The sequence below is a fragment of the Topomyia yanbarensis genome, chromosome 3 (assembly GCF_030247195.1).
Source record: "Topomyia yanbarensis strain Yona2022 chromosome 3, ASM3024719v1, whole genome shotgun sequence".
Lineage (NCBI taxonomy): Eukaryota > Metazoa > Arthropoda > Insecta > Diptera > Culicidae > Topomyia > Topomyia yanbarensis.
Window position 1 is genome coordinate 360,238,020 of NC_080672.1, and position 15,966 is coordinate 360,253,985.

At 38.0% G+C, this 15,966-nt stretch overlaps 1 protein-coding gene across 1 annotated transcript in view; it reads right to left on the minus strand.

The window, feature by feature from the left end:
* LOC131692132 (5-hydroxytryptamine receptor-like) overlaps positions 1 to 15,966 on the minus strand; it is a 589,846-nt gene that overhangs the window by 427,893 nt on the left and 145,987 nt on the right. The gene's annotated exons all lie outside the window — the stretch shown is intronic.

A 15,966-nucleotide genomic window follows, 5' to 3' on the forward strand; every position in this document is an offset into this window, starting at 1 on the left:
AAAATCCGAATAAATTGGCTCAATTCGCATATTCCTCACGTAGTTCAGAGATTAAGCAGCACAACTCACAAGTTTTGTGTTTTAGACAATATTTTGGAAAAAATAGCAGTTTGGTAAATGCGGGACCTGTTCCGGAACGTTTTATTATGCGAAAGAAAGATCCTAAAACCGGGACTGTCCCGTCTAATCCGGGACGTCTGTTAACTTCAGTGTGGTGGTATACTGCATATAATCGCAAGTCAGTCCCATGTAGATAAGGAATCCCATGATTGACTTGCGATTATGGCCAGTATAAGAGAGTTACAAAAAATGCTGTTGGTAAGATTATCACCATATCTAAATTAAAAGATTTTTAATGTAAATATGTTGGGTGCATTATGAAAGTAACTCCCTTTTGAGAAGAATTGGTTTTCGGTCCGATTCAATACAGTTGCTGAGACGATTCTGCCATTCTGGTACTCCTCGATTGGAACCTTGTAACATTAGATTGGATGTTCTCCATCGAGTTCCAGAACTTCCCTTGCAGCTCTCTTTTCGGTCGGGGGTAAAGCTTCCACCCTGAGAACTTCCCGGGAATCCCAAAAATTTTGCAATTTCCGGGGCTCCCGAGCCGCGAGAATTGGCGTTTACAGTACTTCCTCATCATACCTATCAGGAGTCAAAAAGTGCACCGCTTGCGAACAGCATACAAACAAAAAACTACCCACACTGCGCCGCTCTAATGTGTGCGTGAAACATATAGATACAACAAAGTTCCGTTACCCCCAACTACGAGTGAAATGAGTGAACCACAAAATAAATTTTGCCCATCTTAGAGCTACAGTGCACGAGATCTTAATCGAGGTGAAAATGGAACTTGATCTTACAGAAGTTTCACACATACGGTTACATCATACGAGACAAGTAGTACTTATAACGTCCAACTCCTTAGCCCAGGAAGAAAGCTTCGTAACGCAGAACAACATGCAACGCGACGTCGAATATGAAAATGGCAAAATCAAGATCCCGGTGTTCATGGACCTTGATCTAACGGAAACTCGCCTACATGATTTGGCACCTCGTACTAGCACGGATTATATTAGAAGAAGTACGGAGAAGTAGAATCCGTCTATAGACACTTCGAGAAACTTCTTCCCTGGCATTCTCAACGGTGTTCAGGTTCGCATGTTGCTGAACCAACCTTTACGTCTTATTTGACTTTCGAGAGCAAGTCATCTCAAGGTGTTAACGAAGAACCCAATACACATACCCTGGACAGGCGCCCACGTGTCTGTTCTGTAACCAGACGATACGGTAAGCCATGCGCCAAAACAGCTGAAGAAGATTCAGCTACTACAATCGACACCATTAAACAGCCTGCGACATTTGTTGATACTCCGCTAGGGCATATCAAAATAAAACTTTTTTTTGATTATCAAAGTTAATTACGCTTTTACATTGTGACAAATGTAAATGTATGCTCAGATACTAAATTTCGACAAATTTAGACCCCTGCCCATCTCGCTTGAAGTTTGTGACATTGGTACAATGGAGCAGAAAATATATTAAATTCTATTACTCTGAATATTACTGTTCATACATTTTTTAAGGAAACAATCTTAGTAATTGAATGGATATATTTCTGAATCTCGAAAAATACGGTAAGTTGGGGTTTTGGGACATTTTGTTCCCAAAATCTTTTCTATTCTATGCTGCAAATGATACATATTTTGCCGTTTTTCCGATGTGAAAAAAATTGAAGAATCGAACGCAACCTTTGCGACCTTTGGCCAAATACGTAAAAGCTGGGGTTCCAGGGTGTTTTGACATTCATTTCATTATTTTCCATTTTCTCGTGCATGTACCTCTATTTTTCTTCAACCGATTTTCATAAATGTACCTTGTTGAACGTATAAAGTTTCCAGGAAAAAAAATTGATTTCTTACCGGTAAAACTCACAAATACTAGATTTGTTGACATTTAGACTGTACTCCCCATTTTCATCATTAAATTACACATACTAAATCCAATTTACAATACATTATTCTTCAATTTACTATTTCTAGTGGAAAATACGCTTACATGGAAAAAGTGTTATAACTGAGATAATACAGAAAGTTGGGGTAATGGTATTTAATGAATGAGTATGGTTTCTCGAGTAAACGTCAAAAAACCGGAAGTTTCTGAATTTTACTAGTGATGAATTCATTTCTATATGATTGCTGGGAATTTTCAACGTTCAACAAGGTTCATTTTATAATAATTGCTTGAAGAATGATAGAGTACATACACGATAAAAAGTGGCAAAGGTTCCGTTTGGTTTCGGCGATTGTTTCACATCAGAATAACTGCAAAATATGTATAACTTGCAGCATAGAGCAGAAAAGTTTTTAAAAATAGGAATTTGGGATACGAAGTGTCCCAAAACCAAAAATTTGCCCGATTTGTTCTAGAAAGAGAAATATATCAATTCAAATACTAAGATTGTTTCTTTAGGAAAAGTTAAAAAGTGTAATTTTTACCACATAGTACCTATAGTACCAATGTCAAAAACTTCAAGAAAAGTGGTCGGAGGTCAAAAATTGTCCAAGTGGTTTGAAATTTGGCATCTGAGCTTAATGTGTATCACGATTTAATAATTTAAAAATAAGTGTTTTTTGCGATTCCCTATACACCAAAAAATAAATGCCGCTCAAAAAAAAAAACCCATAGTATTCCTACGCCAAAAGTTAACATACCTAACAAAGAAATAAACAAGAAAGAAGACGCCTATACCAGAGTTACTCGAAAAAAAAAAGAAACAAAAAGCACCAAACGTGTAACAGCGAAAATCAAAGCTCTAGCAACGACGACATGGACACAAAAACCCGCGCGAGGGGGAAGGCAGTTGGAATGATCAGCAGACGATAGAAGGTTAACCTGACCATTGCTCATTACTACGAAATATAATTAACACATGAAACGGAAAGCAGTGCGCCCAGAATAGTCGACAGAAAAAAATTCGATACTTCATTTATTTTTTATCTATATTGAATTGTAAATGGAACTGTATTTTTGAAATGTGTTATTTTTCATTTTGGAGTCTCTTTTTTCTAACCCGATAAAACAAGCGTATGGTTGAAATCCCTATAATAACGAAAGCCTGCAATTATTTTTTTACTTTTGTGAATTATGCCTAACGTACATTATGCCAATCGTTCATTATGCCTGACGTCCATTATGCCTACTGTACTAATGCCTAACATATGTATGTCTAACGTACTTATGCCTAACGTATTTATACCAAACGTCGCGCACCCTTTTTTAAAGAGTTTTATTTTCTTTAAAGGGAATTTAGTAGAAAATACATACCAAATTTTCATTTCAGCTTGAGGTTACTAATATGAGACATATTTTTTTCGATAGTTGTCCTACTGGAGCTGTAGAGCTAGGTTCTCGGAAGGGCTCACCGTCAGAATCACATACTACAATTTGTAGACGAGACAGGCAATGTCGCCCACTATAACACTGCATTAGGCCAATTGTAGCGGGCCGTGATTCTGAATGTGATATTCATTGTACGGTTCAGGTATGTGCGGGCGGAGGGACTCGCGATCGCGTGTATCATCGCGAAGAGCTGGAGCATTTGTACGTTAACGAGTTCGATCACGTGTGCGTTTGTATGTCGCGTGTGCTAACATGTATGTAACTTCGCGTGTATGAATTCTATTTTATAACCGTGTGTCTTTCGCATATTCGCGTGTGTTTTTGGATAATCGCGCGCGGACCGTGAATCCAATACTTTATTTTTTGGTGTACTGCTAAGATGCTAAAAGAGTGTGAGATCCTCCATATCACTAGAGTGCCCGGTGATGTCGCCATGGAACGTGTTGTCTAGTGGATATGTGCTTTGTTTTTTGATTGGTCCAACTGAATGTATGGACCTAAGTTATTGGGACAGAGAGTAATAGTTTCCGGACGTGACCGATTCATGAGCGCGCGAAAACGGACATTTGTAGGTTCGTGTTTGAGACAGCGTTTGAAACTTCGTGAGTGCCAAAACGTTTTTCTTATTACCGGGGTGTTATTAAGTTTGCGCGATCGCGAACGTAGGTGTGCGTTGTTAATCGCGAAGGGTTTTAGCGTTCGTACGTTATCGTGTTTGTCACGTGTGCTCGCGTTCATGTAACTTCGCGTGTACAAGACTGGATTTTGTAACCGTGTGGCATTTCCTATATACGCGTGCGTTCTTGGATGGTCACGCGGACCTTCATTCTGATAGTTTTTGGTGTACAATTCACATTCTGACAGGGAGTAAGTTACCCCATATCACTAGAGTCCTCTTTGGTATGCGCATGAATGCGGTATGAAAAAACGCAGGTGCAGAGTATGAAAAAACATATAACATAAAAAAGGCGCATAATACCGTCAAACCCCTAAACCTTGGGGAGGGGGTTACTAATATGAAACATATTGAAGCAAAATTGAAACGATAACAAAACAGCCTTCAAGCTAGAAAAAATTTTGCACTGCACTACTGCATAATGCAATCCGCAGTTAGCAGTATACTGACACGTGGTAATCTGGCCTCATCATTACATACCGTTGTTTGAGGATGAGGAGAGCCTTGGTTGAGAAGGAGATGTGAAGTACTGCTGGTTGAACGCGTATTTACCAATCGACTTGCGTTGTGTAAGCCAGTAAGAAATTCTTTAAACTTCATTAAGCAGGGATGGCATGCACATATAAATACATGATTTGGCAAGCGATCTGCTCTAGTGGCAAACTGAGCGCACCGTTGGTGACTACCGGGACTGTAAACGGGAATATCTACCTCAAGGAGTGTTTACAGAAGCATCTGCTTCCTCTGTTGAAGCAACACGAGGGCCCTACGATCCACAGTGGCACCTCTCCATACAAAGTTGTGACAAAATTATAAAAATTAGTTTATTTAGCTAAAAATTGAGTTTTTAACTAATATTGGATCGTTGAATCAGTTTGCTATCAGTTTTGAAATTCCATAATTCTTTTTTTCGACTATTTTTATGTAAACCCATTTAAAGGCGTTGGTCGTTAAAGGGTTAATATACACGTTAATAATAGTAGCCAATCTCATCCGATAGCAGAAATGGTTCATAAAACTAGTAAGAATCACTAATTCTTCAGTATTATGATGTTGTGTAGGTAATCAATTTGTAAACAGATTTTTGAGCTACAGGGCGTCTCCATATGGGTATTTTCAAAAAATAGTTATAGCAGCTTCGGCGCAAAAATGCGCAAGACGAGTTCTATATATCTTGAAACTACACTAAATTTTGAGTGGGATTCATGATAAGTGACCCATCGAAGACCATCTCAAAAATTGTAAGATGTATAAAGATAAATTTCTGATTTGGCATTAAATTTCTCAATTGCTTTTTCTTGATGCAGAACAAACGTAAATAATTTCAGTACGTAAAGCTTACATGTATAGTTTAGCACATTGATTCTTCTTTTTAATGAACTCAAATTTAATCCACTCGGATAAGTAGTTGCTGAGATATCGCCTTTTGAAGTTCGAAGGCACGAACAATTCATATGAATTGAAACGAACAGAAAGCCTCGACATCACTTGCTTTAACGACATGTGAAAAATTCATTTTTCATTCGATTGCCGTGAAATTTTGAGATAATTTTACTCAAACTAAGAACAAAATAAAACAAATATTTACAAACGAATTATAAGACTTTGATTTTTTGGGGTTTTGTCACTTGTCGTGCCACTGTGCGATATTCTGGTCGAATCTATCTTCGTGCCAAATATTGCCCTGGAGTGGTACAAAGCCAACGCACAGTGGGACGAGCCCGGACTTAAGTCCATATATGAAGGTTACGCGATATTCTCGCTAGTATTTTTTTCGTATTAGCTGAGCCATCAGAGACATTTTTGCGAGATTTTAGGGGATTTGAACGTAAAATGAATTTTTGACAGCTTTTTGAAGGGCATAACTCATGTGTTTTTTGCATTATTTAACCGTAGAAACTACACCACGTTATTTTGATTTATCAAAGAAACGGTTGATTTTATGCATTGCATTACTTCACCTAAATCATCCGTGTGATGAAATTACATAGTAAAATCGCCAGAAATAAGTCACTAGTTGGTTTAGTTATTGTTTAGATAACTGTTTGTCATTATTTTTTTTTATTGAATTTGAACTTCTAATGCTACAACAACAACGACGCCCGTGAATGCCCGCGATCACACTATACTCATTCGAAAGCTTTTAATTATCTCTTCAAAATAAGCATATGGTAGTTTTGCAAAAACGTGCGATAAGCAGTCAAAATTTAAAAAAAACTGGTAATGGAGACGCATGGTTATTACTGATATTGAATTTGAATAATCACTTTATAGTTAGAATAATGACACGAATACATGCACAACTTTCAGACAGCGTTGAGAACATGATCTACGATGGTTTTACTAGTGATCAAGTGTAAGGAGCCGAATGGGAAGTATGGTTTTTAGATGGTGAAGATATTCAGAATGTTAAAAAATCAGTAAATATGTTCAACCAATTGTAATGTGTTATTAAATGTTTCTGGAACAATTTCATGTTATCTTACGTAGTAACTGTCAAATTGAGTGAACGCAGTTGAGTTCTAGTCATATTGCAAGACTATGTTGATCCAAATTTGTGTGGTACTGATATATCTTAAGGGTAAGCGATATTATCCAAATAAAATAAGACCATTTTTAAATAAACCATATACTCGAAAAAAGGGTTTTTGATTTTTTTATATAAAATATGAAATAAGTAATCTAAGTAACTTAAAACACACCTGCGAAAAAAAAATCGTTAACCATCTTATTGAATAGTGAATGTAATTAAATATTCCACTAAGACACTCAAAATGTTTGTTTTGAAAATTAACCCTCAAAAAGACAAGCTACAATTGTGACTTCATGAAGAATCGTCAACCCAATGAAATCAAAGCCTCTTTTTGTCGTTTTATCGGCGATAGAATCGATGGCGCTCGATCAATTTCAAATTACAAGTTGATTGGAACTAGAGAACTGTAACTAGCCGGGCCTCTGAGACCCCTTGCCTTTTTTAGGGATTAAAGAAAATGTAGTTTTCAAATCAAGTAACCCACTTATGAATTAAATGTTCCAAAATTAGTCGACCACATCTTATTTGATCCGAAAAAACTAAATATTCATGTCTGAAGCACCATAATGAGATATAAATCAATTCGTTTCAATATAGAAAATAGATTCAGCTTACCATAACTACTATTCAAAATATTATAAAAGACAAAATACTTACTTTTGAGCCACCCTAATAAGAAGTAAAGTTAATTTCTATTTTTATAACCAAAATATGAATTCAGCATACAAAAAATTCTATCAAAAATATTTTGAACCCTAGCAACAAAATAAATATTATGAGCCACCCTAATGTATAATGATGTTTTTTACAAATGTTAATGTCAAAAACGATTTGGCACACGGAAATTAATATACAATAAAGTTAAGAACTATTTCGATAAAAGATATATTTTTGAGACACCCTAATGAATAGTAAATGTTTATTTTGAATATGTTTTAATATCAAAAACGGATTCAGCGTACCAAAATTACATAAAACCGTCCTATTTGAGCCGATACGGTAAAGTTTCAACTTTAGTCCACCTTTTGTTCTAAGTCACTGTGCAACGGGATTATTTTCGTACCCAAGGACATGAACCCCTCAACGCACCGGAGCTGAGAGCCGTCGAATCATACTGCGCAATTATGAAGCAAGCACTACGGAACCATCAGGAGGACAGACCTGAGGAAGACATGAAGTAAATGCGGGTTTCCCCACAGAAGAAGCTGCAGCCGGATTTTATTTTCTGAAAGTTTGAAAGGGATCGGTCCAATAGGTAATTTTCTACAGCGTTTTTTTTCCGTAATGCAATTTGATGTGGGGCACCCTTTATCCTTTCAGTCTATTTTGCAAGCCACGCGCGTTCGTGGGGTATTTGCATGTACCTCGGGTTGGATAAACGCAATGCTTAGTAACCGCGTTATTTGCTCATCACTGCAACAGGTAGAGATAGGGAAATTAAAAATTTTCGGTTGTCCACAGGGTGGTGTTCTATCATCTTTGCTATGGTACCTGATTACCGAAACATTGTGAGGAGATCCAATAAGCTCGGATGTTCACCCTACGGGTTTACTAACGATTACCAAATACTAGTTACAGAACTTTGCATCGGAACAATGTTTGACGTAATACCACAAGTATTAAAAGCAGCCGAACAGTGATGTCAACAAGTTAAATGTTCAGTTAATCCGAACAAAATTTTAATGGTTCTTTTCACGAAGTGAATAACAACCGGGGTTTGTTCTTTGCAGTTCTTTGACTTCGTTGGTCCGGAGCTCGCCCTGCCAATTTCGACAAGTTGGATAACGGAAAAAATACACTCCTGGGCTTCGTCCGAGCACCGTAATTATTGGAAAAATCTACAAACGTGTCGCCAAACAAAGGCCGAGTGATCTCGAAAAATCTCCTACATTTTTCGAAGCTCCACTCCGGCATACCGACCAGGGCTTTTACAGGCCACTGCAAACTCAATTATCACATGGCAACTATTCAGTGCGCTGAGTCTTTTTCATGTGATCTTTGTGAATCCGACTACGGAACCTCATATCATCTGATGTGAAATTGACCAGCAGTAGCACAATTGCGATTTCGAGTTTTCGGCTATCTTTACATAGACGACACCATGTCTGAACGACTGAAACTTACAGACATACTAAAGTTTCTTATCCAATGTGGTAAAAGAGCTTTAGGCTTACTCGCAGGCGAGTTGGGTAATTGTTCCGAATCGCGGCTTTTTCGAAAAGAGGGTTAATTTCTATTGGAAATGGTTCTAAATGCCCTATTTTATAACAAGCAATGAAAAAAATTCGGGGGGAAAGCTTTAAAGTAGTTTAAACTGGAAAAATAAGTTATTCCCACTTACCTTTCTAACAGTGGCATTGCTCATGAGAAAGTGACGTTAAGGGTGAAAGTAGTGCGATGCGGCTTTGCCGCATAGTCGAGTCCAAGGATTCGAAGCGGCGCAAAGCCGCTGAGAAACCGACGGACGAGGTGGTTTTGATCTTACTACCGAAGGGTGCAATCAAACCTGTAATCCACTCGTTTGCCCGGTATACTCAAACAGAGGGGCTATCCCTAGTTTAAGTCCGACTGAGCGGCAGCGAAGTCGGACAGCATGGCAAAAAGCGATGTTGCCTAGCCACATTAGGCATTAACAATGTTTTATTTAGTAACAATAGGATAGTATTTATTTACAAAAATAAAATGTCAGTGCCGAATGTAGCCACATCGCTTCATTCAAGTGCTGTCCGACTTCGCTGCCTCTCAGTCGGACTTAAACTAGGGATAGCCCCTCTGTTTGAGTATACCGGGCAAACGAGTGGATTACAGGTTTGATTGCACCCTTCGGTAGTAAGATCAAAACCACCTCGTCCGTCGGTTTCTCAGCGGCTTTGCGCCGCTTCGAATCCTTGAACTCAACTATGCGGCACAGCCGAATCACACTACCTTCACCCTTAACGTCATTTTCTCATGAACAATGCCATTGTTAGTAAAGTAAGTGGGAACAACTTATTTTTCCAGTTTAAACTACTTTAAAGCTTTCCCCCCGAATTTTTTTCATTGCTTGTTATAAAATAGACCATTTAGAAACATTTCCAAAAGAAATTAACCCTCTTTTCGAAAAAGCCGCGATTCGGAACAATTACCGCGAGTTGAACTACTTGTGAGATTAACTTACCTGCTGTTTGTATTTCCGCTCAGGAAATGATGAAAACACACGGCAAGGCACAAATCCCCGACTGCATACGGGGAACGTGCCATTTAAGTCAATATATTCTGATTCCCGTTTCCATTCTTTCATCTTTCCGAAAATTTTCTTTTCTTTTTTTCTTTTTTTTTTATTCTAAGTCTTTTGCATTCAAAAGGGATTAAAATGTTTTTTTGCAAAAACCGTGTGAATTGAAAAATCCGCTTAAAAAACCCGCGTTTATTGGAAAATCCACTTAAAAAGGCGCAAAAAACCGCGTAAAACCCCTTAACAGAACCATTCGACCGTTTCTAGCCATTTGATCGAATATCGGTTCCCCAAATGCTAGTTCGCCTAGTGACAGGGTCACTTTACCGAATGAATCGTTTGACTGAAAGTTAATTGGCTGTACGGTAGGCTGTCCCAAAACAAAATCAATATTCGAAAAATGATGGTGCTCAATGGTCATTTTTGAGTTCAATTGTCGTATATCAGTGGTTTTTACAATTTTTTCAAAGCCCAATTATTTTTAAAATATTTTTTTATTTTTCTGTGGACCTTAGAGAATAAATCCCACTTCAAAGTTTTTTACAAAAAGTGCTTAAATTAATTATAGTACCTCTTAATCATGGCGAAAAAATTATTTTGTGTTAATTTTGAAGAAAATCCACACAAAACGAAGATCATTATTTTTTTTTTTTTCAATAAACCGAAGTCATGTATTGGAAAGTACTATTCATTACGAAAATTGTCGTTAACAAGTGTTGTGTAAATTTGGTCGAGGGGCTGAGATATAGCATTTTTAGTAAATGCTTTTAAACCATGAAACTTTGCTACATTTTTTTAATTGAGCAATATCTCAACCGTAACTTGACCAGTGTAGGGATATTGGGTGTCAAATAAAAAGGATTTCTCTCTATCTTGCAAAACTTTTCCATATGTAGAATTACATATGGATATCTACATATGGAATAGCTTTGCAAGATAGAGAGAAATCCTTTTTATTTGACACTCAATATCCCTACACTGGTCAAGTTACGGTTGAGATATTGCTCAATTAAAAAATGTAGCAAATAGAGCTTCCATTTCCCAACGGTTTTCAGCCTCCCGGGATTCGGGAAATAAATAATAAATTTCCCGGGAAATCCCGGGATCTCGGGAATACAGAAGAAAAATAAAAAGGAGAAATATTTTCTTGAAAACAAAAGAATAAATTGAAAAGTTTTCAAACCCGTTTGATTGCATGTATATCTGTCCTAAAAGTAATTGTCAGAAGATGGCGATTTGGTGGCCTACAAATCATTTAGTCATTCGATAACTCGTCAATCCCGAATCCCGGGAATGAGAAAACACAGCTTCCCGGGAATCGAGAAACCCGATAAATCCAAAAATCATGGGATTCCCGGGAAATAAATTCCCGGGATGGAAGCTCTAGTAGCAAAGTTTCATGGTTTTAAAGCATTTACTAAAAATGCTATATGTTAGCCCCTCGACCGAATTTTTACAACATTTGTTCAAGAAAATTTTTGTAATGAATAGTACTTTCCAATACATGTATTATGTTTATTGAAAAAAAAGTATCGAATTATTTTGTGTGGATTTTCTTCAAAATTAACTAAAAAAATATGTTTTCGCCATGATTAAGAGGTTCTATAATTAATATAAGCACTTTTGTAAAAAACTTTTAAATGGGATTTGTTCTCTAAGGTTCACTGAAAAATAAAAAATATTTAAAAATAATTGGGCTTTGAAAAAGTTGCAAAAACCACTTATCTATATACGACAATTTTGCTCAAAAATGACAATTTTTCATAAATCGCATTTGCGGAACCTGTAGATGATTTTTTAGAAACTTGATTTGTTCTACAAAAGTGCTTAAAATATGCTTATCTTTCATTATAGGGTTGAGCACCATGACTTTTCGATCATCGATTTTTTTTTGGGACAGCCTACTGTACGGATCAATAGACCGAAGGCCATTGACCCAATCGGATGGTTTGGCCGAATAGGCCATTTATCCGACAGAGATACTATTTTATTATTTATTTGTTCGATCTTCGGTAGATACCGTACAGATTATTAAAAAATAGAACATACTATCTAAATTAATTAAAAATTCCTAATAGCTAACTTATAACTAGATTTGGTGACATCAAACAGATGTGAAGTTTCGTTGAATTTGTAGCAACATCTATCCACAGGATTGTTTTGACCGTAAACAGTACGATGTCTAGGAATCCACAATAGAGGACGGTTCCTTAGAGCGCTAGGAGGCACAAACATATCCTTAAATATCTGGGCAGTCAATATTATTACACAACATATTGAATATAAACATTCTGTGCAAGAATGTGCGGTGGAACTCTAATGTCGGTAACTCAAGCAGCATGCATCTATCGTTGTAAGGTGGTAGATGGGCAGGGTCATTCCACGGCAAATTTCTTAGAGCATATCGCACTAAACATCTTTATGTAAGCGTTCTAACCGGTTTATTTGGACGTTGTGATGTGGAGTCCACACTATGCGGTACTCCAAAATGCTGTGCACCAATCAATTATATAGAGATTTTAGTTCGTAGAAATCGTTGTAGAAAGCCAGCGGTATTTCGCTTCAGGAAACCAAGAGTTGCGACTGCCTTCGCCGTCGCAGTGATGTGATCCGATAAGCTAAGCTTTCTATCAAAACCCACTCACGAATGGAGTCCATTCTTTCGATGACGCGGCCTTGGAGCAAGTACTCATAATGAGATAGAGTGGATGATCGCCTGAATTTAATCATTTTACATTTGTCAACGTTTACCTGCATACCATTCAACAGGCACCATTGTTCAATATTAAATACCTCATCTTGAAGTACAGCAGTGTCAAGCCCAGAAGCAATGGAACGAAAAATCTTTAAATCATCGGCGAAGAATAGTTTTCCAGATTTGATACGAGTGCAAATGTCGTTTACGAATAAAATAAAAATTAGCGGTCCTAGGTGACTTCCTTGAGGGACTCCGGTTGGCATATCGAGTAAGTCAGAACGTGTTGAACCAATTCCAATGAAAGCACTCCGACTAGACAGATATGATTGCAACCATCCAGTTAACCACGGAGAAAATCCTAGTCTTTGCAGTTTCAGAAGAGCAAAGTTGTTAGGTACTTTATCGAATGCTTTTGAAAAGTCAACATATATTGCATCGGTTTGTTGACACTTCTCAACAGAGGGGACCAAGATGCTAGTGTACATCATAAAATTTGAAGTTCTAGAACGTTGCTTCACAAATCCATGCTGACATTCGTCGATGATGTGAGAAGCAGCCTGGTCCTTTTGATGAGTCGACGCTGGATAAAGCTTTCAACACGTCTGCTTCAGTCATATTCTAGCAAGGGAGACTGGTATTGTATGATGGTAATGTGTCTATAGCAGCTGGGTTGGTGAATACCCTACGAAAATGTTCTGCAGAAAGGTCTACGGACTCGGCTGTGGATTGCGCATTGGCCTCTCCAAGATAAACATTTATGGCAATGCCACCAGCGCGATTTCTGCTGTTCACAAACTTCCAAAACGTGGAGGGGTTGTTCCGAAGGTTGCTTTGGATGTGACTTATATACTCGTCGAATGCACTATTCCGTGCTGATTGGTATTGAAGTTCGGTTCGGCGAAGAACAGCTTTGTTTTCATCGGTCTTGTGACGGAAGTATCGCATGCGTTGTTTTCGGAGAATGTTGCGTAGACGAAGAAGCTCGAAATTCCACCACGGATACTTCTAGTCCGTCGTTCTGTTGACACGTTTCTTACACGTATACAGTTCCGTAGAACACCGCGACAGCGCGATCCAGATCGTTTCCACTTAACAGATCCAACCAGTCAACAGCATCGAAGGCCGCAGATACTTTATCAAAATTGCAGCAATTGAAGTCAAAATTGAGGCCGTCGACGGATTCGGCCGGAAGCGTATTCTGTTTCAACTTGCATATTAAACCTCAGCACGAAGGGTTTATGGTGAGCGTCGACTTTGAGTATAGAGGTCGGAGCCTCGAGAAGTTCGACTAAATCGGCGTAGTTTACGAATGCCAGAGCGAGCGTTCGTCCGTCCATTCGCGTCAGTGAGCGAGTTGATTTGACACAGTCCTCCAGCGACTATCGTTTCCGTGATAACTATCTCTTGGTCGGTTGTGGCATTTTCAAGCAGGTAACATTTGAGATCATCGTGAAAATAATAAATGAGACGAGGAAGGTTGTAATCACCTACAATGAGTACACTGTCTGAACTACTAGCTTTATCCAGAATTTGTTGAGATGCAGAGGAGTGGGCATTGTAAAAGTCTGGGCTGCTGTACGGTCGCAGATATATACAACAAATATACAGAAAGCAATTTGGTAGTGAAATGCGCACAATAACTTGTTCCAAGCACTCAAAACCAGGCATCTCTATTACAGTGCCGACGAAGTTGACTAGAGGAAGGGCTTCGATCGCAACGATAGATTGTGTAGCTTATTGTTAGTTCCGAGTTGTGTAAGTCAGCACGCAGCCAGGTTTCTATGAGAAGAATAACATCACAATCGCAATAGGAGAGTGCCAGCAAGAAGTCCTGAGTTTTAATTCTCATTCCGCGGACATTTTGATAGTAGACGCACCAGAAACCGTTAGAATTCGAATTGGCGGCCGCCTTAGGATTGGAGTTGGCGGCTTGAGTAGGCAGGCGAGGCAAAGTTGTGCCGATGAAGTGTCGGTTTGAAGCTTGACTTACTTGGACCCTGGCAGCATGTGGTAGAGCAGGCATAACTTGTGCAGTCCTTGAGATATCAACATTTGAAGACATGGTTTCGAGAAAAACACGACTAAAGTGTTTACAAGAGTTTAAATCAAAATTTATTTATTTATTCAAATTCAAAAGGGAGGCCTAGTTGGGGGGGTTTAAAAATATATTCCTAAAATGTTAATACGCTCAGCTCAGGATTTTCAAATCATGCGGTTCTTTTTTATGCAGGTTTACAATAAACGTGATTTTTTTTATAAATATTCATAATCCTTTTTCGTGCAAGAGACGGGTCTAGAAGACTCCTTTATGGCCCGCACCTCAATAATATGGGTATTTACGGAATGTATTTCAAGAAATTGATTATTAACGCCATTTTGAAATCCAATTCGCTATATCCCAATAAATATGGGTATTTGAGAGTTGAAGTTGTAGTACACATAGTGTTGGCACCGCTGGGCAGTAGCGACCGGCCCTTTTAGAAAAACAGTGTGTCATAGCAGTATGACAGCGAGTATAATTGTGCAATCGAATGATAGCTTTTGGCATCAATTAATTAGATCGAGGTGAAGTAAACGGTATCAAAATTATATGTTCCTAAAATTTAAACCTAAAATTAACAATATCTATATCCAGTGAGTATAACTACTTCCTTAATTGAACTTAAAATTAGCAAAGGCTATTCATGAATTATATATACTATATTTAAAGGATTTATGTGAGCTATTGAGCGGCTGGAAGTGCCCACTACTAAACTTAAGCAAAGATTTGTAAGATATCGGCAAAATTCTACCATTTACTGTGGAACCTTTGAAAAAGTGAGTTTAAACAATTAATTGAATTAAAAAATACTATTATAATCTATACTTAAACCTAGGGTATCTACGAACTAATAGTACGGCAAACAAGTACGACTCTAGTTAGGATCACGTGCACGATAAGCATACTATTTTCTGTAAGATTTCATAGATTTCTCTAATGGTTTATTGTACTAAATTGCATAAAATTTACAGTTTGAGCTGCGCATCAAGAACAGTGCTACAAAATAAATAGTTATTTGTCGTGATCCGAACAATAACTCAAAAGAAAATATGATAGATGAAAGTCAAGATAACCTCCAAATTACCGCGTACAATTGCGGAATGTGCAATAAACCCGATCACGCCGATACCGGGATGGTGTTTTGTGAATTATGTCAGGCCTGGTTTCATTTCAAATGTGCGGGAGTCACAGCAGAAATAAAAAATGTCTCTTGGAGCTGTATGAACTGTCTGGCCAAAGAATCCACCAATGCGGAATCAAATCACGATGTACCGTTAGCCGGAATAGGCATTCTTGAACAGGGGATTCGTCAACTGCAAGAAGATTTGAAGAAGTATGTAACCGACGAAGAACAAGAAGAGTTATTGCACAAACAGCGTTTGGAGCACGAGAAAAGGGT